Source organism: Anomaloglossus baeobatrachus, chromosome 1, assembly GCF_048569485.1.
Source record: "Anomaloglossus baeobatrachus isolate aAnoBae1 chromosome 1, aAnoBae1.hap1, whole genome shotgun sequence".
In the NCBI taxonomy this organism is placed as follows: domain Eukaryota; kingdom Metazoa; phylum Chordata; class Amphibia; order Anura; family Aromobatidae; genus Anomaloglossus; species Anomaloglossus baeobatrachus.
In genome coordinates this window covers 172393730-172419063 of record NC_134353.1, presented here as the reverse complement: position 1 = coordinate 172419063, position 25334 = coordinate 172393730, and the positions used below count along the sequence as shown (strand labels likewise).

The 25334-nt window shown below is 34.3% G+C and overlaps 17 non-coding genes across 17 annotated transcripts; all 17 read right to left on the bottom strand.

The window, feature by feature from the left end:
* Positions 1–444: 444 nt before the first annotated feature.
* Positions 445–516, bottom strand: TRNAC-GCA (transfer RNA cysteine (anticodon GCA)). Its single transcript has one exon. It is a non-coding gene; the product is annotated as a tRNA-Cys (tRNA).
* A 9116-nt stretch (positions 517–9632) lies between these two features.
* Positions 9633–9704, bottom strand: TRNAC-GCA (transfer RNA cysteine (anticodon GCA)). The gene has a single exon. It is a non-coding gene; the product is annotated as a tRNA-Cys (tRNA).
* Positions 9705–10647: 943 nt separating this feature from the next.
* TRNAC-GCA (transfer RNA cysteine (anticodon GCA)) lies at positions 10648–10719 on the bottom strand. The gene has a single exon. It is a non-coding gene; the product is annotated as a tRNA-Cys (tRNA).
* Positions 10720–11155: 436 nt separating this feature from the next.
* TRNAC-GCA (transfer RNA cysteine (anticodon GCA)) lies at positions 11156–11227 on the bottom strand. Its single transcript has one exon. It is a non-coding gene; the product is annotated as a tRNA-Cys (tRNA).
* Positions 11228–11661: 434 nt separating this feature from the next.
* On the bottom strand, positions 11662–11733 carry TRNAC-GCA (transfer RNA cysteine (anticodon GCA)). Its single transcript has one exon. It is a non-coding gene; the product is annotated as a tRNA-Cys (tRNA).
* Positions 11734–12169: 436 nt separating this feature from the next.
* TRNAC-GCA (transfer RNA cysteine (anticodon GCA)) lies at positions 12170–12241 on the bottom strand. The gene has a single exon. It is a non-coding gene; the product is annotated as a tRNA-Cys (tRNA).
* A 1713-nt stretch (positions 12242–13954) lies between these two features.
* On the bottom strand, positions 13955–14026 carry TRNAC-GCA (transfer RNA cysteine (anticodon GCA)). The gene has a single exon. It is a non-coding gene; the product is annotated as a tRNA-Cys (tRNA).
* Positions 14027–16483: 2457 nt separating this feature from the next.
* Positions 16484–16555, bottom strand: TRNAC-GCA (transfer RNA cysteine (anticodon GCA)). Its single transcript has one exon. It is a non-coding gene; the product is annotated as a tRNA-Cys (tRNA).
* A 940-nt stretch (positions 16556–17495) lies between these two features.
* TRNAC-GCA (transfer RNA cysteine (anticodon GCA)) lies at positions 17496–17567 on the bottom strand. The gene has a single exon. It is a non-coding gene; the product is annotated as a tRNA-Cys (tRNA).
* Positions 17568–18510: 943 nt separating this feature from the next.
* Positions 18511–18582, bottom strand: TRNAC-GCA (transfer RNA cysteine (anticodon GCA)). Its single transcript has one exon. It is a non-coding gene; the product is annotated as a tRNA-Cys (tRNA).
* Positions 18583–19522: 940 nt separating this feature from the next.
* Positions 19523–19594, bottom strand: TRNAC-GCA (transfer RNA cysteine (anticodon GCA)). Its single transcript has one exon. It is a non-coding gene; the product is annotated as a tRNA-Cys (tRNA).
* Positions 19595–20536: 942 nt separating this feature from the next.
* TRNAC-GCA (transfer RNA cysteine (anticodon GCA)) lies at positions 20537–20608 on the bottom strand. The gene has a single exon. It is a non-coding gene; the product is annotated as a tRNA-Cys (tRNA).
* Positions 20609–22056: 1448 nt separating this feature from the next.
* Positions 22057–22128, bottom strand: TRNAC-GCA (transfer RNA cysteine (anticodon GCA)). The gene has a single exon. It is a non-coding gene; the product is annotated as a tRNA-Cys (tRNA).
* Positions 22129–23068: 940 nt separating this feature from the next.
* Positions 23069–23140, bottom strand: TRNAC-GCA (transfer RNA cysteine (anticodon GCA)). Its single transcript has one exon. It is a non-coding gene; the product is annotated as a tRNA-Cys (tRNA).
* A 434-nt stretch (positions 23141–23574) lies between these two features.
* Positions 23575–23646, bottom strand: TRNAC-GCA (transfer RNA cysteine (anticodon GCA)). The gene has a single exon. It is a non-coding gene; the product is annotated as a tRNA-Cys (tRNA).
* Positions 23647–24080: 434 nt separating this feature from the next.
* On the bottom strand, positions 24081–24152 carry TRNAC-GCA (transfer RNA cysteine (anticodon GCA)). The gene has a single exon. It is a non-coding gene; the product is annotated as a tRNA-Cys (tRNA).
* Positions 24153–25091: 939 nt separating this feature from the next.
* TRNAC-GCA (transfer RNA cysteine (anticodon GCA)) lies at positions 25092–25163 on the bottom strand. Its single transcript has one exon. It is a non-coding gene; the product is annotated as a tRNA-Cys (tRNA).
* Between the last annotated feature and the right edge of the window lie 171 nt (positions 25164–25334).

The following is a 25334-nucleotide window of genomic DNA, read 5'->3' as shown; positions in this document are numbered from 1 at the left end:
CTATACCCCCTACATATTAATAAAAGAAATAATGTTTTTTTGGTTTTGATAAATAAAATTTGAAGATTTTTAGAAACTTTTACATTGTGGTGCACTTCCTTTACTCTGATGTGCTTTAGTCTTTCCAAAAAAGACTTTGATGATTGCATAAAGCACACAAAATACTCAAGAATTTTTATTACACAGAATGACTCTTTGTTTTAGAGAGTCCGATGTATTAAATGAAACGATTTACATAATTTTTTTAATCACTATTTAAAAGAAAGAATTTTCCATTTTATTCCTTAATTTTCTTATTTAAACTTTATAGAAAGAAAGCAAATTTACTTCATAAGTCACGTTTAAACAAAACTTGTGCTAAGTTCAGCCTGATATGGATAAGCTGTCTAAATGATATTATTGAAAGGTGTGAAAAAGGTTACATTTTTATGAAAACATTACTACAGGGGGCACTTGGATTTGAGCCAAGGACCTCTTGATCTGCAGTCAAATGCTCTGCCACTGAGCTATACCCCCTACATATTAAAAAAAAGAAATAATGTTTTTTTGTTTTTGATACATAAAATTTGAAGATTTTTAGAAACTTTTACATTGTGGTGCACTTCCTTTACTCTGATGTGCTTTAGTCTTTCCAAAAAAGACTTTGATGATTGCATAAAGCACACAAAATACTCAAGAATTTTTATTACACAGAATGACTCTTTGTTTTAGAGAGTCCGATGTATTAAATGAAATGATTTACATAATTTTTTTAATCACTATTTAAAAGAAAGAATTTTCCATTTTATTCCTTAATTTTCTTATTTAAACTTTATAGAAAGAAAGCAAATTTACTTGATAAGTCACGTTTAAACAAAACTTGTGCTAAGTTCAGCCTGATATGGATAAGCTGTCTAAATGATATTATTGAAAGGTGTGAAAAAGGTTACATTTTTATTAGTGATGAGCAAGTACTAAAAAGCTCGGGTGCTCGAAGCTCGGGCCGAGCCTCCCAAGATACTCGTGTACTCGGCCCGAGCACCGAGCCCAATGTTATCCTATGGGAGACCCGAGTATTTTTGTGAAATGACCACCGGCAGCATGTAGAACCCTAAAAATGGCACAAAAGTCTCCGAAGAGTGCTCAAATGACATGGCAACAGCATGGGGAAGACCCCTTGAAGCATTTATCACTCAAAAGTCACAGCTGTGAACAATTTTGTCCGCGTTTTACGCCATTTTTACGGATTCACCAGAAAACCTTCCAAAATGACACCAAAATGATTTTTCATGGCGGAAATGTTAAGGGCACATACCCAATAGTGAGATAGAGCTAATGTATGTTACTTTTTGAGATCAATACATGAAAGATTTTACGTAAAACATTGTGTGGCACTCCGATGTCCCTGAGAAGAGACGTACATAAAGGCCTCTGAGTCTAATGTGCCCATTTTGAGGAACTGAGTCTTTGTAGTATTTTCCTTTGCCAGGGCAGTCCAAAATTGTGAGGTTCACCAATGCCCCTGCATACAGACGTGCATGATGGCCTGTAAACATGAAGTGCCCATTGTAAGGAAGTGGGTCTATTGTAGTATAGCCCTTAGGCAGGGCAGCCAAAAATTGGGAGGCTCCACGTTGTCCCTGGATAGAGACGTGCATGAGGGCCTCAAAACATTAAGTGTCCATTGTCAGGAAGTGGGTGTATTATAGTTTAGCCCTTAGGCAGGGCAGCCAAAAATTGGGAGGCTCCACGTTGTCCCTGCATAGAGACGTGCATGAGGGCCTGTAAACCTGAAGTGCCCATTGGAAGGAAGTGGGTCTTTTGTAGTATAGCCCTTTGGCAGGGCAGCCAAAAATTGGGAGGCTCCACGTTGTCCCTGGATAGAGACGTGCATGAGGGCCTGTAAACCTGAAGTGCCCATTGGAAGGAAGTGGGTCTTTTGTAGTATAGCCCTTTGGCAGGGCAGCCAAAAATTGGGAGGCTCCACGTTGTCCCTGGATAGAGACGTGCATGAGGGCCTCAAAACATTAAGTGTCCATTGTCAGGAAGTGGGTGTATTATAGTATAGCCCTTAGGCAGGGTAGCCAAAAATTGGGAGGCTCCACGTTGTCCCTGGATAGAGACGTACATGAGGGCCTCAAAACATTAAGTGTCCATTGTCAGGAAGTGGGTCTTTTGTAGTATAGCCCTTTGGCAGGGCAGCCAAAAATTGGGAGGCTCCACGTTGTCCCTGGATAGAGACGTGCATGAGGGCCTCAAAACATTAAGTGTCCATTGTCAGGAAGTGGGTCTTTTGTAGTATAGCCCTTTGGCAGGGCAGCCAAAAATTGGGAGGCCCCACGTTGTCCCTGGATAGAGACGTGCATGAGGGCCTCAAAACATTAAGTGTCCATTGTCAGGAAGTGGGTGTATTATAGTATAGCCCTTTGGCAGGGCAGCCAAAAATTGGGAGGCTCCACGTTGTCCCTGCATAGAGACATGCATGAGGGCCTCAAAACATTGTTCCCATTGCAAAGGAGCGGGTCTCCTGTCGTTGTAATGTCCATTCTGCAAAGAATGGGCGAAAAAATTTACCACTGGGGGTATACCTGAAACAAAGGCCTTACTCTTGTAACGGTCATCATGGTGGTGCATGAAGAGAAGGAGGAGCAGTCCAGCGATTATCCAAAGTCCAGAAGTGTGTACCCATGGGTGACTGGAGGTACATGGCAAATTCCCGTTACAAACTTTAAATTCCGCTCTCATTTGCTGGTGGTGTGGTGAAGTCTGGCCCAATCCAACCCTTGTTCATCTTGATCAGAGTCAGCCTGTCAGCATTTTCAGTTGACAGGCGGGTGCGTTTATCTGTAATGATTCCACCTGCGGCACTAAAAACACGCTCTGACAAAACGCTAGCGGCAGGGCAGGCCAGGACTTCCAAGGCGTAGAGAGCCAATTCATGCCACGTGTCCACCTTGGATACCCAATAATTGTAAGGCACAGAGGAATGTCGGAGTACAGTTGTTCGATCTGCAAGGTACTCCTTGAGCATCTGGGCAAACTTAGGATTTCTTGTGGCACTACCCCGCACCTCAGGGGCTGTGGTACGTGAGGGGCTGAGAAAACTGTCCCACATCTTAAAGACTGTTCCCCTACCTCTGGCGGATTGGACTTGTGCCTCTCTCGGCTGTACGCCTTGGTTGTCCACTGATTCCTGACCTATGCCGCTAGCGTTTTGTGAGGGGAATGCTTTGCCTACTTCCGTGACTATGGCCTTCCGGAACTGCTGCATTTTGGTTGACCTCTCCGCCTCGGGAATAAGAGACATAAAGTTCTCCTTGTAGCGTGGGTCTAACAGTGTTACCAACCAGTAATGATTGTCGGCCAAGATGTTCTTAACGCGAGGGTCACGAGACAGGCAGCTTACCATAAAGTCAGCCATGTGCGCCAGACTCTTAACAGCCAGGACTTCAGTAGCCTGACCAACACGTTGACTGAACATGCTGTCCTCCTCCTCCTCCTCCTCCTCCTCCTCCTCATCTACCCTGTCCTCTGGCCAGCCACGCTGAACCGAGGATATGACTGGTGTGCATGTCATATCCTCAATTTGGCCGGAGATTTGCTCCATGTCTTCATCCTCCTCCTCGTCATAGTCCTCCACTGCACGTTGTGATGAGACGAGGCTGGGCTGTGTGTTATCACCCACACCCACTACTGTTTCTTGCTGCAACTCATCGCGCTCCGCCTGCAATGCATCATGTTTGGTTTTGAGCAGAGACCGTTTTAGAAGGCAGAGTAGCGGTATGGTGACGCTAATAATGGCGTCATCACCACTCACCATCTTGGTGGAGTCCTCAAAGTTTTGGAGGATGGTACATAGGTCTGACATCCATCTCCACTCCTCAGGTGTTATGTGTGGAGTTTGACCCATTTCCCGACGGCTTAGGTGATGCAGGTACTCAACAACTGCCCTCTTCTGCTCACATATCCTGACCAACATGTGCAGAGTTGAATTCCAACGCGTGGGGACATCACACACCAGTCTGTGAGCCGGAAGATGCAAACTGCGCTGAAAGCCGGCAAGGCCGGCTGAAGCAGTAGGTGACTTTCGAAAATGTGCAGACAGGCGGCGAACTTTTACCAGCAGATCAGACAGCTCTGGGTATGACTTTAGAAACCGCTGAACCACGAGGTTGAGCACATGGGCCACGCATGGAACATGTGTCAGCTGGCCTCGCCTCAAAGCCGCCACCAGGTTCCGGCCTTTGTCACACACGACCTTTCCTGGCTTTAGGTTCAGAGGTGTGAGCCAGTGATCTGCCTGCTGTTTCAGAGCTGTCCACAGCTCTTCTGCATTGTGGGGTTTGTCACCTATGCAGATTAGCTTCAGCACAGCCTGTTGCCGCTTCGCCGAGGCAGTGCTGCAGTGCTTCCAGCTTGGGACTGGTGTGGAGGGTACAGTGGATGAGGATGCGCAGGAGGAGGCTGAAGAGCATGACATTCCGGAGCTGTAGAGTGTGGGTGAAACACTGACTGAGGTAGGGCCTGCAAACCTTGGTGTGGGAAGGACGTGTTCCGTCCCTCGCTCAGACTGGGTCCCAGCTTCCACAATATTAACCCAGTGTGCCGTCAACGAGATGTAACGGCCTTGCCCACAAGCACTTGTCCACGTGTCTGTGGTTAGGTGGACTTTGGGTGAAACAGCGTTGTTCAGGGCACGTGTGATGTTTTGTGATACGTGGTTATGCAACGCAGGGACGGCACACCGGGAGAAATAGTGGCGGCTGGGGACCGAGTAACGTGGGACAGCTGCCGCCTTCAGGTCGCGGAATGCTTCTGTCTCCACCAGCCTAAAAGGCAACATTTCCAGCGCAAGCAGTCGTGAAATGTTAGCATTTAGAACTGTGGCATGTGGGGTGTTGGCAGTGTATTTGCGCCTGCGTTCAAAGGTTTGCTGAATGGATAACTGCACGCTGCGCTGGGACAAGGACGTGCTTGATGATGGTGTTATTTCTGCGTAGGCAACTGCAGGTGCAGGACCGGAGGAGGCTTGTTCGCAGGCAGCATGGACAGGGGATTGGCTCGCATGCACAACCAGCGAAGACGTAGCAGTGACATTAGCAAGCACTGCTCCTCGACTCTGTTGTACTTCCCACAAAGTCGGGTGCTTAGCTGACATGTGCCTGATCATGCTGGTGGTGGTCAGGCTGCTAGTTTTGGTACCCCTGCTGATGCTGGCACGCCAGGTGTTGCAAATGGCCTTTTTAGAATCATCTGGATCCAACTTAAAAAACTGCCAGACTCGGGAAGACCTAACATTTGTACAGGCACCTTGTGTCGTGTTGTTGTTCCGGGGAACGGTTGCCTGACTTCTGCCTGGAGCCACCACCCTGCTTCTTACTGCCTGTTGGGATGCTACGCCTCCCTCCCCCTGTGCACTGCTGTCCTCGCTCTGCATATCCTCCTGCCAGGTTGGGTCAGTTACTGGATCATCCACCACGTCGTCTTCCTCTTCCGCACCCTGCTCCTCCTCCTGACTTCCTGACAATTGTGTCTCATCATCGTCCACCCCTTGTTGAGACACGTTGCCAACTTCGTGAGAACGTGGCTGCTCAAATATTTGGCCATCTGTACATACGATCTCCTCATGACCCACTTCAACATGAGCTGGCGAGAGGCCAGAATGTGCGAATGGAAACGTGAACAGCTCTTCCGAGTGTCCAAGTGTGGGATCATTAATGTCCGAGGACGTGTACTCAGCCTTGTGGTAGGAAGGAGGATCAGGTTCTGAAATGTGCGGTGCAGTATCACGGCTACTGACACTTGACCGTGTGGAAGACAGAGTGTTTGTGGTGGTGCCAATCTGACTGGAAGCATTATCCGCTATCCAACTAACAACCTGTTGACACTGGTCTTGGTTCAAGAGCGGTGTACTGCTGCGGTCCCCAAGAATTAGGGACAGGACGTTCGAGCGACTAGATGTGGCCCTTTGTTGTGGCAAAATTAGAGCTTGCCCACGACCTCGGCCTCTGCCTGCACCACCATCACGTCCACTTCCTTGTTCCTTGCCAACGCCCTTGCGCATTTTGCAATGCTGTGCTGACGTGTATTCACTAGACTTGGGCGTTATATCAAAGTTTGTGCAAATCGTGCACCTGTACGCTGCCACCGACAGGCACACACGTGCGGTTTTTAAATGCAAGCACGGACGCACTAAGAACCTAACACAGGTTTTAGGAGCAAAAATTAATGATGAGAACTCTGACACTATCAGCCACTGCTGACTGACGTGTATTATACACTACACTTGTGCGTTATATAATAGTTTGGTAAAAACGCACACAAGTGCACCTGTACGCTGCCACCGATAGGCACACACGTGCGTTTTTTAAATGCAAGCACGGACGCACTAAGAACCTAACACAGGTTTTAGGAGCAAAAATTGCTGAGAAGTCTGACACTATCAGGACTGTTTTAGACTGTGTACACCAGCCCCAGATATGATGAAGGCTGGTATAGGGTCACCACTAGGAATGGCTATATACCCTGCCTGCCTGCCTGTATACTGCTACAATAGTCCTGACAAGGACTCTTTTGGTCACTAGCCTGTATTCCAACCTGGCTATACCCTGCCTGTATACAGCAACAATAGTCCTGAGAAGGACTCTGCTACTGTACTCCGACCTGGCTATACCCTGCCTGCCTGTATACAACTAGAATAGTCCTGAGAAGGACTTTTGGTCACACTGTTTGCAGCCCTGCTACGGAAATAGCTATAAAGGGCCGCAAACCTTTCCCTGAAGCAGCGACCCTCTCCCTGCACTGACTGTCTGGATAGCTGTGAGCAGAGCACAGCGCGCCCGCCGGTATAAAGGCTCGGTCACGCTGTGCAGGCCGGCCAATCACTGCAATTCCACAACTAACAGGGCTGTAACATTGCAGTGGTCTGCCAGCCAATCCCTGCATGAGGGCTGGCTCTCAAAAGAGCGCCAACATGCAGGGATGAAGACCACGAGTACAACACGAGTATCGCGAGATTACTCGGTCCCCGCCGAGTAGACTGAGTACAGTGATACTCGTGCGAGTACCGAGTAGTAACAAGCATGCTCGCTCATCACTAATTTTTATGAAAACCATACTACCGGGGGCACTTGGATTTGAGCCAAGGACCTCTTGCTCTGCAGTCAAATGCTCTGCCACTGAGCTATACCCCCTACATATTAAAAAAAGAAATAATGTTTTTTTGTTTTTGATACATAAAATTTGAAGATTTTTAGAAACTTTTACATTGTGGTGCACTTCCTTTACTCTGATGTGCTTTAGTCTTTCCAAAAAAGACTTTGATGATTGCATAAAGCACACAAAATACTCAAGAATTTTTATTACACAGAATGACTCTTTGTTTTAGAGAGTCCGATGTATTAAATGAAACGATTTACATAATTTTTTTAATCACTATTTAAAAGAAAGAATTTTCCATTTTATTCCTTAATTTTCTTATTTAAACTTTATAGAAAGAAAGCAAGTTTACTTCATAAGTCACGTTTAAACAAAACTTGTGCTAAGTTCAGCCTGATATGGATAAGCTGTCTAAATGATATTATTGAAAGGTGTGAAAAAGGTTACATTTTTATGAAAACCATAATACAGGGGGTACTTGGATTTGAGCCAAGGACCTCTTGATCTGCAGTCAAATGCTCTGCCACTGAGCTACACCCCCTACATAATAATAAAAGAAATAATGTTTTTTTGTTTTTGATACATAAAATTTGAAGATTTTTAGAAACTTTTACATTGTGGTGCACTTCCTTTACTCTGATGTGCTTTAGTCTTTCCAAAAAAGACTTTGATGATTGCATAAAGCACACAAAATACTCAAGAATTTTTATTACACAGAATAACTCTTTGTTTTAGAGAGTCCGATCTATTAAATAAAATGATTTACATAATTTTTTTAATCACTATTTAAAAGAAAGAATTTTCCATTTTATTCCTTAATTTTCTTATTTAAACTTTATAGAAAGAAAGCAAATTTACTTCATAAGTCACGTTTAAATAAAACTGGTGCTAAGTTCAGCCTGATATGGATAAGCTGTCTAAATGATACTATTGAAAGGTGTGAAAATTGTTACATTTTTATGAAAACCATACTACTGGGGACACTCGGATTAGAGCCAAGGACCTCTTGATCTGCAGTCAAATGCTCTGCCACTGAGCTATACCCCCTACATATTAATAAAAGAAATAATGTTTTTTGTTTTTGATACATAAAATTTAAAGATTTTTAGAAACTTTTACATTGTGGTGCACTTCCTTTACTCTGATGTGCTTTAGTCTTTTCAAAAAAAAGACTTTGATGATTGCATAAATCACACAAAATACTCAAGAATTTTTATTACACAGAATGACTCTTTGTTTTAGAGAGTCCGATGTATTAAATGAAACGATTTACATAATTTTTTTAATCACTATTTAAAAGAAAGAATTTTCCATTTTATTCCTTAATTTTCTTATTTAAACTTTATAGAAAGAAAGCAAATTTACTTCATAAGTCACGTTTAAACAAAACTTGTGCTAAGTTCAGCCTGATATGGATAAGCTGTCTAAATGATATTATTGAAAGGTGTGAAAAAGGTTACATTTTCATGAAAACCATACTACAGGGGGCACTTGGATTTGAGCCAAGGACGTCTTGATCTGCAGTCAAATGCTCTGCCACTGAGCTATACCCCCTACATATTAATGAAAGAAATAATGTTTTTTTGTTTTTGATACATAAAATTTGAAGATTTTTAGAAATTTTTACATTGTGGTGCACTTCCTTTACTCTGATGTGCTTTAGTCTTTCCAAAAAAAGACTTTGATGATTGCATAAATCACACAAAATACTCAAGAGTTTTTATTACACAGAATGACTCTTTGTTTTAGAGAGTCTGATGTATTAAATGAAACGATTTACATAATTTTTTTAATCACTATTTAAAAGAAAGAATTTTACATTTTATTCCTTAATTTTCTTATTTAAACTTTATAGAAAGAAAGCAAATTTACTTCATAAGTCACGTTTAAACAAAACTTGTGCTAAGTTCAGCCAGATATGGATAAGCTGTCTAAATGATATTATTGAAAGGTGTGAAAAAGGTTACATTTTTATGAAAACCATACTACAGGGGGCACTTGGATTTGAGCCAAGGACCTCTTGATCTGCAGTCAAATGCTTTGCCACTGAGCTATACCCCCTACATAGTAATGAAAGAAATAATGTTTTTTTGTTTTTGATACATAAAATTTGAAGATTTTTAGAAACGTTTACATTGTGGTGCACTTTCTTTACTCTGATGTGCTTTAGTCTTTCCAAAAAAGACTTTGATGATTGCATAAAGCACACAAAATACTCAAGAATTTTTATTACACAGAATGACTCTTTGTTTTAGAGAGTCCGATGTATTAAATGAAACGATTTACATAATTTTTTTAATCACTATTTAAAAGAAAGAATTTTCCATTTTATTCCTTAATTTTCTTATTTAAACTTTATAGAAAGAAAGCAAATTTACTTCATAAGTCACGTTTAAATAAAACTTGTGCTAAGTTCAGCCTGATATGGATAAGCTGTCTAAATGATATTATTGAAAGGTGTGAAAAAGGTTACATTTTTATGAAAACCATACTACAGGGGGCACTCGGATTTGAACCAAAGACCTCTTGATCTGCAGTCAAATGCTCTGCCACTGAGCTATACCCCCTACATATTAATAAAAGAAATAATGTTTTTTTGTTTTTGATACATAAAATTTGAAGATTTTTAGAAACTTTTACATTGTGGTGCACTTCCTTTACTCTGATGTGCTTTAGTCTTTCCAAAAAAAAGACTTTGATGATTGCATAAATCACACAAAATACTCAAGAATTTTTATTACACAGAATGACTCTTTGTTTTAGAGAGTCCGATGTATTAAATGAAACGATTTACATAATTTTTTAATCACTATTTAAAAGAAAGAATTTTCCATTTTATTCCTTACTTTTCTTATTTAAACTTTATAGAAAGAAAGCAAATTTACTTCATAAGTCACGTTTAAACAAAACTTGTGCTAAGTTCAGCCTGATATGGATAAGCTGTCTAAATGATATTATTGAAAGGTGTGAAAAAGCTTACATTTTTATGAAAACCATACTACAGGGGTCACTCGGATTTGAACCAAGGACCTCTTGATATGCAGTCAAATGCTCTGCCACTGAGCTATACCCCCTAAATATTAATAAAAGAAATAATGTTTTTTTGTTTTTGATACATAAAATTTAAAGATTTTTAGAAACTTTTACATTGTGGTGCACTTCCTTTACTCTGATGTGCTTTAGTTTTTCCAAAAAAAAGACTTTGATGATTGCATATATCACACAAAATACTCAAGAATTTTTATTACACAGAATGACTCTTTGTTTTAGAGAGTCCGATGTATTAAATGAAACGATTTACATAATTTTTTTAATCACTATTTAAAAGAAAGAATTTTCCATTTTATTCCTTAATTTTCTTATTTAAACTTTATAGAAAGAAAGCAAATTTACTTCATGAGTCACGTTTAAACAAAACTTGTGCTAAGTTCAGCCTGATATGGATAAGCTGTCTAAATGATATTATTAAAAGGTGTGAAAAATGTCACATTTTTATGAAAACCATACTACAGGGGGCACTTGGATTTGAGCCAAGGACCTCTTGATCTGCAGTCAAATGCTCTGCCACTGAGCTATACCCCCTACATATTAATAAAAGAAATAATGTTTTTTTGTTTTTGATACATCAAATTTGAAGATTTTTAGAAATTTTTACATTGTGGTGCACTTCCTTTACTCTGATGTGCTTTAGTCTTTCCAAAAAAAAGACTTTGATGATTGCATAAATCACACAAAATTCTCAAGAGTTTTTATTACACAGAATGACTCTTTGTTTTAGAGAGTCTGATGTATTAAATGAAATGATTTACATAATTTTTTTAATCACTATTTAAAAGAAAGAATTTTCCATTTTATTCCTCAATTTTCCTATTTAAACTTTATAGAAAGAAAGCAAATTTACTTCATAAGTCACGTTTAAACAAAACTTGTGCTAAGTTCAGCCTGATATGGATAAGCTGTCTAAATGATATTATTGAAAGGTGTGAAAAAGGTTACATTTTTATGAAAACCATACTACAGGGGGCACTCGGATTTGAGCCAAGGACCTCTTGATCTGCAGTCAAATGCTCTGCCACTGAGCTATACCCCCTACATATTGATAAGAGAAATAATGTTTTTTTGTTTTTGATACATAAAATTTGAAGATTTTTAGAAACTTTTACATTGTGGTTCACTTCCTTTACTCTGATGTTCTTTATTGTTTCCAAAAAAGACTTTGATGATTGCATAAAGCACACAAAATACTCAAGAATTTTTATTACACAGAATGACTCTTTGTATTAGAGAGTCCGATGTATTAAATAAAATGATTTACATAATTTTTTTAATCACTATTTAAAAGAAAGAATTTTCCATTTTGTTCCTTAATTTTCTTATTTAAACTTTATAGAAAGAAAGCAAATTTACTTCATAAGTCACGCTTAAATAAAACTTGTGCTAAGTTCAGCCTGATATGGATAAGCTGTCTAAATGATATTATTGAAAGGTGTGAAAATTGTTACATTTCTATGAAAACCATACTACAGGGGACACTTGGATTTGAACCAAGGACCTCTTGATCTGCAGTCAAATGCTCTGCCACTGAGCTATACCCCCTAAATATTAATTCAAGAAATAATGTTTTTTTGTTTTTGATACATAAAATTTAAAGATTTTTAGAAACTTTTACATTGTGGTGCACTTCCTTTACTCTGATGTGCTTTAGTTTTTCCAAAAAAAAGACTTTGATGATTGCATATATCACACAAAATACTCAAGAATTTTTATTACACAGAATGACTCTTTGTTTTAGAGAGTCCGATGTATTAAATGAAACGATTTACATAATTTTTTTAATCACTATTTAAAAGAAAGAATTTTCCATTTTATTCCTTAATTTTCTTATTTAAACTTTATAGAAAGAAAGCAAATTTACTTCATAAGTCACGTTTAAACAAAACTTGTGCTAAGTTCAGCCTGATATGGATAAGCTGTCTAAATGATATTATTGAAAGATGTGAAAAAGGTCACATTTTTATGAAAACCATACTACAGGGGGTACTTGGATTTGAGCCAAGGACCTCTTGATCTGCAGTCAAATGCTCTGCCACTGAGCTATACCCCCTACATATTAATAAAAGAAATAATGTTTTTTTGTTTTTGATACATAAAATTTGAAGATTTTTAGAAATTTGTACATTGTGGTGCACTTCCTTTACTCTGATGTGCTTTAGTCTTTCCAAAAAAAAGACTTTGATGATTGCATAAATCACACAAAATACTCAAGAGTTTTTATTACACAGAATGACTCTTTGTTTTAGAGAGTCTGATGTATTAAATGAAACGATTTACATAATTTTTTTAATCACTATTTAAAAGAAAGAATTTTCCATTTTATTCCTTAATTTTCTTATTTAAACTTTATAGAAAGAAAGCAAATTTACTTCATAAGTCACGTTTAAACAAAACTTGTGCTAAGTTCAGCCTGATATGGATAAGCTGTCTAAATGATATTATTGAAAGGTGTGAAAAAGGTTACATTTTTATGAAATCCATACTACAGGGGGCACTTGGATTTGATCCAAGGACCTCTTGATCTGCAGTCAAATGCTCTGCCACTGAGCTATACCACCTACATATTAAGAAAAGAAATAAAATTTTATTCCTTAATTTTCTTATTTAAACTTTATAGAAGGAAAGCACATTTACTTCATAAGTCATGTTTAAACAATACTTGTGCTAAGTTCAGCCTGATATGGATAAGCTGTCTAAATGATATTATTGAAAGGTGTGAAAAAGGTTACATTTTTATGAAAACCATACTACAGGGGGCACTTGGATATGAGACAAGGACCAATTGATCTGCAGCCAAATGCTCTGCCACTGAGCTATACCCCCTACATTTTAATAAAAGAAATAATGTTTTTTTGTTTTTGATACATTTAATTTGAAGATTTTTAGAAACTTTTACATTGTGGTGCACTTCCTTTACTCTGATGTGCTTTAGTCTTTCCAAAAAAGACTTTGATGATTGCATAAAGCACACAAAATACTCAAGAATTTTTATTACACAGAATGAATCTTTGTTTTAGAGAGTCTGATGTATTAAATGAAACGATTTGCATAATTTTTTTAATCACTATTTAAAAGAAAGAATTTTCCATTTTATTCCTTAATCTTCTTATTTAAACTTTATAGAAAGAAAGCAAATTTACTTCATAAGTCACGTTTAAATAAAACTTGTTCTAAGTTCAACCTATTATGGATAAGCTGTCTAACTGATATTATAGTAAGGTGTGAAAAAGGTTACGTTTTTATGAAAACCATACTACAGGGGGCACTTGGATTTGAGCCAAGGACCTCTTGATCTGCAGTCAAATGCTCTGCCACTGAGCTATACCCCTACATATTAATAAAAGAAATAATGTTTTTTTGTTTTTGATACATAAAATTTGAAGATTTTTAGAAACTTTTACATTGTGGTGCACTTCCTTTACTCTGATGTGCTTTAGTCTTTCAAAAAAAAGACTTTGAGGATTGCATAAAGCACTCAAAATACTCAAGAATTTTTATTACACAGAATGACTCTTTGTTTTAGAGAGTCCGATGTATTAAATGAAATGATTTACATTATTTTTTTAATCACTATTTAAAAGAAAGAATTTTCCATTTTATTCCTTAATTTTCTTATTTAAACTTTATAGAAAGAAAGCAAATTTACTTCATAAGTCACGTTTAAATGAAACTTGTGCTAAGTTCAGCCTGATATGGATAAGCTGTCTAAATGATATTATTGAAAGGTGTGAAAATTGTTACATTTTTATGAAAACCATACTACAGGGGGCACTCGGATTTGAACCAAGGACCTCTTGATCTGCAGTCAAATGCTCTGCCACTGAGCTATACCCCCTACATATTAATAAAAGAAATAATGTTTTTTTGTTTTTGATACATAAAATTTAAAGATTTTTAGAAACTTTTACATTGTGGTGCACTTCCTTTACTCTGATGTGCTTTAGTATTTCCAAAAAAGACTTTGATGATTGCATAAAGCACACAAAATACTCAAGAATTTTTATTACACAGAATGACTCTTTGTTTTAGAGAGTCCGATGTATTAAATGAAACGATTTACATAATTTTTTTAATCACTATTTAAAAGAAAGAATTTTCCATTTTATTCCTTAATCTTCTTATTTAAACTTTATAGAAAGAAAGCAAATTTACTTTATAAGTCACGTTTAAATAAACCTTGTTCTAAGTTCAACCTATTATGGATAAGCTGTCTAACTGATATTATAGTAAGGTGTGAAAAAGGTTACATTTTTATGAAAACCATACTACAGGGGCACTTGGATTTGAGCCAAGGACCTCTTGATCTGCAGTCAAATGCTCTGCCACTGAGCTATACCCCCTACATATTAATAAAAGAAATAATGTTTTTTTGTTTTTGATACATAAAATTTGAAGATTTTTAGAAACTTTTACATTGTGGTGCACTTCCTTTACTCTGATGTGGTTTAGTCTTTCCAAAAAAAGACTTTGATGATTGCATAAATCACACAAAATACTCAAGAATTTTTATTACACAGAATGACTCTTTGTTTTAGAGAGTCCAATGTATTAAATGAAAAGATTTACATAATTTTTTAATCACTATTGAAAAGAAAGAATTTTCCATTTTATTCCTTAATCTTCTTATTTAAACTTTATAGAAAGAAAGCAAATTTACTTCATAAGTCACGTTTAAATAAAACTTGTTCTAAGTTCAACCTATTATGGATAAGCTGTCTAACTGATATTATAGTAAGGTGTGAAAAAGGTTACATTTTTATGAAAACCATACTACAGGGGGCACTTGGATTTGAGCCAAGGACCTCTTGATCTGCAGTCAAATGCTCTGCCACTGAGCTATACTCCCTACATATTAATAAAAGAAATAATGTTTTTTTGTTTTTGATACATAAAATTTGAAGATTTTTAGAAACTTTTACATTGTGGTGCACTTCCTTTACTCTGATGTGCTTTAGTCTTTCCAAAAAAGACTTTGATGATTGCATAAAGCACTCAAAATACTCAAGAATTTTTATTACACAGAATGACTCTTTGTTTTAGAGAGTCCGATGTATTAAATGAAATGATTTACATAATTTTTTTAATCACTATTTAAAAGAAAGAATTTTCCATTTTATTCCTTAATTTTCTTATTTAAACTTTATAGAAAGAAAGCAAATTTACTTCATAAGTCACGTTTAAATAAAACTTGTGCTAAGTTCAGCCTGATATGGATAAGCTGTCTAAATGATATCATTGAAAGGTGTAAAAATCATTACATTTTTATGAAAACCATACTACAGGGGGCACTCGGATTTGAACCAAGGACCTCTTGATCTGAAGGCAAATGCTCTGCCACTGAGCTATACCTCTACATATTAATAAATGAAATAATGTTTTTTTGTTTTTGATACATAAAATTTAAAGATTTTTAGAAACTTTTACATTGTGGTGCACATCCTTTACTCTGATGTGCTTTAGTCTTTCCAAAAAAGACTTTGATGATTGCATAAAGCACTCAAAATACTCAAGAATTTTTATTACACAGAATGACTCTTTGTTTTAGAGAGTCCGATGTATTAAATGAAATGATTTACATAATTTTTTTAATCACTATTTAAAAGAAAGAATTTTCCATTTTATTCCTTAATTTTCTTATTTAAACTTTATAGAAAGAAAGCAAATTTACTTCATAAGTCACGTTTAAATAAAACTTGTGCTAAGTTCAGCCTGATATGGATAAGCTGTCTAAATGATATCATTGAAAGGTGTAAAAATCGTTACATTTTTATGAAAACCATACTACAGGGGGCACTCGGATTTGAACCAAGGACCTCTTGATCTGAAGGCAAATGCTCTGCCACTGAGCTATACCTCTACATATTAATAAATGAAATAATGTTTTTTTGTTTTTGATACATAAAATTTAAAGATTTTTAGAAACTTTTACATTGTGGTGCACATCCTTTACTCTGATGTGCTTTAGTCTTTCAAAAAAAAAGACTTTGATGATTGCATAAATCACACAAAATACTCAAGAATTTTTATTACACAGAATGACTCTTTGTTTTAGAGAGTCCGATGTATTAAATGAAACGATTTACATAATTTTTTTAATCACTATTTAAAAGAAAGAATTTTCCATTTTATTCCTTAATATTCTTATTTAAACTTTATAGAAAGAAAGCAAATTTACTTCATAAGTCACGTTTAAATAAAACTTGTTCTAAGTTCAACCTATTATGGATAAGCTGTCTAACTGATATTATAGTAAGGTGTGAAAAAGGTTACATTTTTATGAAAACCATACTACAGGGGGCACTTGGATTTGAGCCAAGGACCTCTTGATCTGCAGTCAAATGCTCTGCCACTGAGCTATACCCCCTACATATTAATAAAAGAAATAATGTTTTTTTGTTTTTGATACATAAAATTTGAAGATTTTTAGAAACTTTTACATTGTGGTGCACTTCCTTTACTCTGATGTGCTTTAGTCTTCAAAAAAAAGACTTTGATGATTGCATAAAGCACTCAAAATACTCAAGAATTTTTATTACACAGAATGACTCTTTGTTTTAGAGAGTCCGATGTATTAAATGAAATGATTTACATAATTTTTTTAATAACTATTTAAAAGAAAGAATTTTCCATTTTATTCCTTAATTTTCTTATTTAAACTTTATAGAAAGAAAGCAAATTTACTTCATAAGTCACGTTTAAATAAAACTTGTGCTAAGTTCAGCCTGATATGGATGAGCTGTCTAAATGATATTATTGAAAGGTGTGAAAAAGGTTACATTTTTATGAAAACCATACTACAGAGGGCACTTGGATTTGAGCCAAGGACCTCTTGATCTGCAGTCAACTGCTCTTCCACTGAGATATACCCCCTACATATTAATAAAAGAAATAATGTTTTTTTCTTTTTGATACATAAAATTTGAAGATTTTTAGAAACTTTTACATTGTGGTGCACTTTCTTTACTCTGATGTGCTTTAGTCTTTCCAAAAAAGACTTTGATGATTGCATAAAGCACTCAAAATACTCAAGAATTTTTATTACACAGAATGACTCTTTATTTTAGAGAGTCCGATGTATTAAATGAAATGATTTACATAATTTTTTTAATCACTATTTAAAAGAAAGAATTTTCCATTTTACTCCTTAATTTTCTTATTTAAACTTTATAGAAAGAAAGCAAATTTACTTCATAAGTCACGTTTAAATAAAACTTGTGCTAAGTTCAGCCTGATATGGATAAGCTGTCTAAATGATATTATTGAAAGGTGTGAAAATTTTTACATTTTTATGAAAACCATACTACAGGGGGCACTCGGATTTGAACCAAGGACCTCTTGATCTGCAGTCAAATGCTCTGCCACTGAGCTATACCCCCTACATATTATTAAAAGAAATAATGTTTTTTTGTTTTTGATACATAAAATTTGAAGATTTTTAGAAACTTTTACATTGTGGTGCACTTCCTTTACTCTGATGTGGTTTAGTCTTTCCAAAAAAAGACTTTGATGATTGCATAAATCACACAAAATACTCAAGAATTTTTATTACACAGAATGACTCTTTGTTTTAGAGAGTCCAATGTATTAAATGAAAAGATTTACATAATTTTTTTAATCACTATTTAAAAGAAAGAATTTTCCATTTTATTCCTTAATTTTCTTATTTAAACTTTATAGAAAGAAAGCAAATTTACTTCATAAGTCACGTTTAAATAAAACTTGTGCTAAGTTCAGCCTGATATGGATAAGCTGTCTAAATGATATCATTGAAAGGTGTAAAAATCGTTACATTTTTATGAAAACCATACTACAGGGGGCACTCGGATTTGAACCAAGGACCTCTTGATCTGAAGGCAAATGCTCTGCCACTGAGCTATACCCCCTACATATTAATAAATGAAATAATGTTTTTTTGTTTTTGATACATAAAATTTAAAGATTTTTAGAAACTTTTACATTGTGGTGCACATCCTTTACTCTGATGTGCTTTAGTCTTTCAAAAAAAAAGACTTTGATGATTGCATAAATCACACAAAATACTCAAGAATTTTTATTACACAGAATGACTCTTTGTTTTAGAGAGTCCGATGTATTAAATGAAACGATTTACATAATTTTTTTAATCACTATTTAAAAGAAAGAATTTTCCATTTTATTCCTTAATCTTCTTATTTAAACTTTATAGAAAGAAAGCAAATTTACTTCATAAGTCACGTTTAAATAAAACTTGTTCTAAGTTCAACCTATTATGGATAAGCTGTCTAACTGATATTATAGTAAGGTGTGAAAAAGGTTACATTTTTATGAAAACCATACTACAGGGGGCACTTGGATTTGAGCCAAGGACCTCTTGATCTGCAGTCAAATGCTCTGCCACTGAGCTATACCCCCTACATATTAATAAAAGAAATAATGTTTTTTTGTTTTTGATACATAAAATTTGAAGATTTTTAGAAACTTTTACATTGTGGTGCACTTCCTTTACTCTGATGTGCTTTAGTCTTCAAAAAAAAGACTTTGATGATTGCATAAAGCACTCAAAATACTCAAGAATTTTTATTACACAGAATGACTCTTTGTTTTAGAGAGTCCGATGTATTAAATGAAATGATTTACATAATTTTTTTAATAACTATTTAAAAGAAAGAATTTTCCATTTTATTCCTTAATTTTCTTATTTAAACTTTATAGAAAGAAAGCAAATTTACTTCATAAGTCACGTTTAAATAAAACTTGTGCTAAGTTCAGCCTGATATGGATGAGCTGTCTAAATGATATTATTGAAAGGTGTGAAAAAGGTTACATTTTTATGAAAACCATACTACAGAGGGCACTTGGATTTGAGCCAAGGACCTCTTGATCTGCAGTCAACTGCTCTTCCACTGAGATATACCCCCTACATATTAATAAAAGAAATAATGTTTTTTTCTTTTTGATACATAAAATTTGAAGATTTTAAGAAACTTTTACATTGTGGTGCACTTTCTTTACTCTGATGTGCTTTAGTCTTTCCAAAAAAGACTTTGATGATTGCATAAAGCACTCAAAATACTCAAGAATTTTTATTACACAGAATGACTCTTTATTTTAGAGAGTCCGATGTATTAAATGAAATGATTTACATAATTTTTTTAATCACTATTTAAAAGAAAGAATTTTCCATTTTACTCCTTAATTTTCTTATTTAAACTTTATAGAAAGAAAGCAAATTTACTTCATAAGTCACGTTTAAATAAAACTTGTGCTAAGTTCAGCCTGATATGGATAAGCTGTCTAAATGATATTATTGAAAGGTGTGAAAATTTTTACATTTTTATGAAAACCATACTACAGGGGGCACTCGGATTTGAACCAAGGACCTCTTGATCTGCAGTCAAATGCTCTGCCACTGAGCTATACCCCCTACATATTATTAAAAGAAATAATGTTTTTTTGTTTTTGATACATAAAATTTGAAGATTTTTAGAAACTTTTACATTGTGGTGCACTTCCTTTACTCTGATGTGGTTTAGTCTTTCCAAAAAAAGACTTTGATGATTGCATAAATCACACAAAATACTCAAGAATTTTTATTACACAGAATGACTCTTTGTTTTAGAGAGTCCAATGTATTAAATGAAAAGATTTACATAATTTTTTAATCACTATTGAAAAGAAAGAATTTTCCATTTTATTCCTTAATTTTCTTATTTAAACTTTATAGAAAGAAAGCAAATTTACTTCATAAGTCACGTTTAAATAAAACTTGTGCTAAGTTCAGCCTGATATGGATAAGCTGTCTAAATGATATCATTGAAAGGTGTAAAAATCGTTACATTTTTATGAAAACCATACTACAGGGGGCACTCGGATTTGAACCAAGGACCTCTTGATCTGAAGGCAAATGCTCTGCCACTGAGCTATACCCCCTACATATTAATAAATGAAATAATGTTTTTTTGTTTTTGATACATAAAATTTAAAGATTTTTAGAAACTTTTACATTGTGGTGCACATCCTTTACTCTGATGTGCTTTAGTCTTTCAAAAAAAAAGACTTTGATGATTGCATAAATCACACAAAATACTCAAGAATTTTTATTACACAGAATGACTCTTTGTTTTAGAGAGTCCGATGTATTAAATGAAACGATTTACATAATTTTTTTAATCACTATTTAAAAGAAAGAATTTTCCATTTTATTCCTTAATCTTCTTATTTAAACTTTATAGAAAGAAAGCAAATTTACTTCATAAGTCACGTTTAAATAAAACTTGTTCTAAGTTCAACCTATTATGGATAAGCTGTCTAACTGATATTATAGTAAGGTGTGAAAAAGGTTACATTTTTATGAAAACCATACTACAGGGGGCACTTGGATTTGAGCCAAGGACCTCTTGATCTGCAGTCAAATGCTCTGCCACTGAGCTATACCCCCTACATATTAATAAAAGAAATAATGTTTTTTTGTTTTTGATACATAAAATTTGAAGATTTTTAGAAACTTTTACATTGTGGTGCACTTCCTTTACTCTGATGTGCTTTAGTCTTCAAAAAAAAGACTTTGATGATTGCATAAAGCACTCAAAATACTCAAGAATTTTTATTACACAGAATGACTCTTTGTTTTAGAGAGTCCGATGTATTAAATGAAATGATTTACATAATTTTTTTAATAACTATTTAAAAGAAAGAATTTTCCATTTTATTCCTTAATTTTCTTATTTAAACTTTATAGAAAGAAAGCAAATTTACTTCATAAGTCACGTTTAAATAAAACTTGTGCTAAGTTCAGCCTGATATGGATGAGCTGTCTAAATGATATTATTGAAAGGTGTGAAAAAGGTTACATTTTTATGAAAACCATACTACAGAGGGCACTTGGATTTGAGCCAAGGACCTCTTGATCTGCAGTCAACTGCTCTTCCACTGAGATATACCCCCTACATATTAATAAAAGAAATAATGTTTTTTTGTTTTTGATACATAAAATTTGAAGATTTTTAGAAACTTTTACATTGTGGTGCACTTCCTTTACTCTGATGTGCTTTAGTCTTTCCAAAAAAGACTTTGATGATTGCATAAAGCACTCAAAATACTCAAGAATTTTTATTACACAGAATGACTCTTTGTTTTAGAGAGTCCGATGTATTAAATGAAATGATTTACATAATTTTTTTAATCACTATTTAAAAGAAAGAATTTTCCATTTTATTCCTTAATTTTCTTATTTAAACTTTATAGAAAGAAAGCAAATTTACTTCATAAGTCACGTTTAAATAAAACTTGTGCTAAGTTCAGCCTGATATGGATAAGCTGTCTAAATGATATCATTGAAAGGTGTAAAAATCGTTACATTTTTATGAAAACCATACTACAGGGGGCACTCGGATTTGAACCAAGGACCTCTTGATCTGAAGGCAAATGCTCTGCCACTGGGCTATACCCCCTTCATATTAATAAATGAAATAATGTTTTTTTGTTTTTGATACATAAAATTTAAAGATTTTTAGAAACTTTTACATTGTGGTGCACATCCTTTACTCTGATGTGCTTTAGTCTTTCAAAAAAAAAGACTTTGATGATTGCATAAATCACACAAAATACTCAAGAATTTTTATTACACAGAATGACTCTTTGTTTTAAAGAGTCCGATGTATTAAATGAAACGATTTACATAATTTTTTTAATCACTATTTAAAAGAAAGAATTTTCCATTTTATTCCTTAATCTTCTTATTTAAACTTTATAGAAAGAAAGCAAATTTACTTCATAAGTCACGTTTAAATAAAACTTGTTCTAAGTTCAACCTATTATGGATAAGCTGTCTAACTGATATTATAGTAAGGTGTGAAAAAGGTTACATTTTTATGAAAACCATACTACAGGGGGCACTTGGATTTGAGCCAAGGACCTCTTGATCTGCAGTCAAATGCTCTGCCACTGAGCTATACCCCCTACATATTAATAAAAGAAATAATGTTTTTTTGTTTTTGATACATAAAATTTGAAGATTTTTAGAAACTTTTACATTGTGGTGCACTTCCTTTACTCTGATGTGCTTTAGTCTTCAAAAAAAAGACTTTGATGATTGCATAAAGCACTCAAAATACTCAAGAATTTTTATTACACAGAATGACTCTTTGTTTTAGAGAGTCCGATGTATTAAATGAAATGATTTACATAATTTTTTTAATAACTATTTAAAAGAAAGAATTTTCCATTTTATTCCTTAATTTTCTTATTTAAACTTTATAGAAAGAAAGCAAATTTACTTCATAAGTCACGTTTAAATAAAACTTGTGCTAAGTTCAGCCTGATATGGATGAGCTGTCTAAATGATATTATTGAAAGGTGTGAAAAAGGTTACATTTTTATGAAAACCATACTACAGAGGGCACTTGGATTTGAGCCAAGGACCTCTTGATCTGCAGTCAACTGCTCTTCCACTGAGATATACCCCCTACATATTAATAAAAGAAATAATGTTTTTTTCTTTTTGATACATAAAATTTGAAGATTTTTAGAAACTTTTACATTGTGGTGCACTTTCTTTACTCTGATGTGCTTTAGTCTTTCCAAAAAAGACTTTGATGATTGCATAAAGCACTCAAAATACTCAAGAATTTTTATTACACAGAATGACTCTTTATTTTAGAGAGTCCGATGTATTAAATGAAATGATTTACATAATTTTTTTAATCACTATTTAAAAGAAAGAATTTTCCATTTTACTCCTTAATTTTCTTATTTAAACTTTATAGAAAGAAAGCAAATTTACTTCATAAGTCACGTTTAAATAAAACTTGTGCTAAGTTCAGCCTGATATGGATAAGCTGTCTAAATGATATTATTGAAAGGTGTGAAAATTTTTACATTTTTATGAAAACCATACTACAGGGGGCACTCGGATTTGAACCAAGGACCTCTTGATCTGCAGTCAAATGCTCTGCCACTGAGCTATACCCCCTACATATTATTAAAAGAAATAATGTTTTTTTGTTTTTGATACATAAAATTTAAAGATTTTTAGAAACTTTTACATTGTGGTGCACTTCCTTTACTCTGATGTGCTTTAGTCTTTCCAAAAAAGACTTTGATGATTGCATAAAGCACACAAAATACACAAGAATTTTTATTACACAGAATGACTCTTTGTTTTAGAGAGTCCGATGTATTAAATGAAACGATTTACATAATTTTTTTAATCACTATTTAAAAGAAAGAATTTTCCATTTTATTCCTTAATCTTCTTATTTAAACTTTATAGAAAGAAAGCAAATTTACTTCATAAGTCACGTTTAAATAAAACTTGTTCTAAATTCAACCTATTATGGATAAGCTGTCTAACTGATATTATAGTAAGGTGTGAAAAAGGTTACATTTTTATGAAAACCATACTACAGGGGGCACTTGGATTTGAGCCAAGGACCTCTTGATCTGCAGTCAAATGCTCTGCCACTGAGCTATACCCCCTACATATTAATAAAAGAAATAATGTTTTTTTGTTTTTGATACATAAAATTTGAAGATTTTTAGAAACTTTTACATTGTGGTGCACTTCCTTTACTCTGATGTGCTTTAGTCTTTCCAAAAAAGACTTTGATGATTGCATAAAGCACTCAAAATACTCAAGAATTTTTATTACACAGAATGACTCTTTGTTTTAGAGAGTCCGATGTATTAAATGAAACGATTTACATAATTTTTTTAATCACTATTTAAAAGAAAGAATTTTCCATTTTATTCCTTAATCTTCTTATTTAAACTTTATAGAAAGAAAGCAAATTTACTTCATAAGTCACGTTTAAATAAAACTTGTTCTAAGTTCAACCTATTATGGATAAGCTGTCTAACTGATATTATAGTAAGGTGTGAAAAATGTTACATTTTTATGAAAACCATACTACAGGGGGCACTTGGATTTGAGCCAAGGACCTCTTGATCTGCAGTCAAATGCTCTGCCACTGAGCTATACCCCCTACATATTAATAAAAGAAATAATGTTTTTTTGTTTTTGATACATAAAATTTGAAGATTTTTAGAAACTTTTACATTGTGGTGCACTTCCTTTACTCTGATGTGCTTTAGTCTTTCCAAAAAAGACTTTGATGATTGCATAAAGCACTCAAAATACTCAAGAATTTTTATTACACAGAATGACTCTTTGTTTTAGAGAGTCCGATGTATTAAATGAAATGATTTACATAATTTTTTTAATCACTATTTAAAAGAAAGAATTTTCCATTTTATTCCTTAATTTTCTTATTTAAACTTTATAGAAAGAAAGCAAATTTACTTCATAATTCACGTTTAAATAAAACTTGTGCTAAGTTAGCCTGATATGGATAAGCTGTCTAAATGATATTATTGAAAGGTGTGAAAAAGGTTACATTTTTATGAAAACCATACTACAGGGGGCACTTGGATTTGAGCCAAGGACCTCTTGATCTTCAGTCAACTGCTCTGCCACTGAGCTATACCCCCTACATATTAATAAAAGAAATAATGTTTTTTTCTTTTTGATACATAAAATTTGAAGATTTTTAGAAACTTTTACATTGTGGTGCACTTCCTTTACTCTGATGTGCTTTAGTCTTTCCAAAAAAGACTTTGATGATTGCATAAAGCACACAAAATACTCAAGAATTTTTATTACACAGAATGACTCTTTGTTTTAGAGAGTCCGATGTATTAAATGAAACGATTTACATAATTTTTTTAATCACTATTTAAAAGAAAGAATTTTCCATTTTATTCCTTAATTTTCTTATTTAAACTTTATAGAAAGAAAGCAAATTAACTTCATAAGTCACGTTTAAATAAAACTTGTGCTAAGTTCAGCCTGATATGGATAAGCTGTCTAAATGATATTATTGAAAGGTGTGAAAATTGTTACATTTTTATGAAAACCATACTACAGGGGGCACTCGGATTTGAACCAAGGACCTCTTGATCTGCAGTCAAATGCTCTGCCACTGAGCTATACCCCCTACATATTAATAAAAGAAATAATGTTTTTTTGTTTTTGATACATAAAATTTAAAGATTTTTAGAAACTTTTACATTGTGGTGCACTTCCTTTACTCTTATGTGCTTTAGTCTTTCCAAAAAAGACTTTGATGATTGCATAAAGCACACAAAATACTCAAGAATTTTTATTA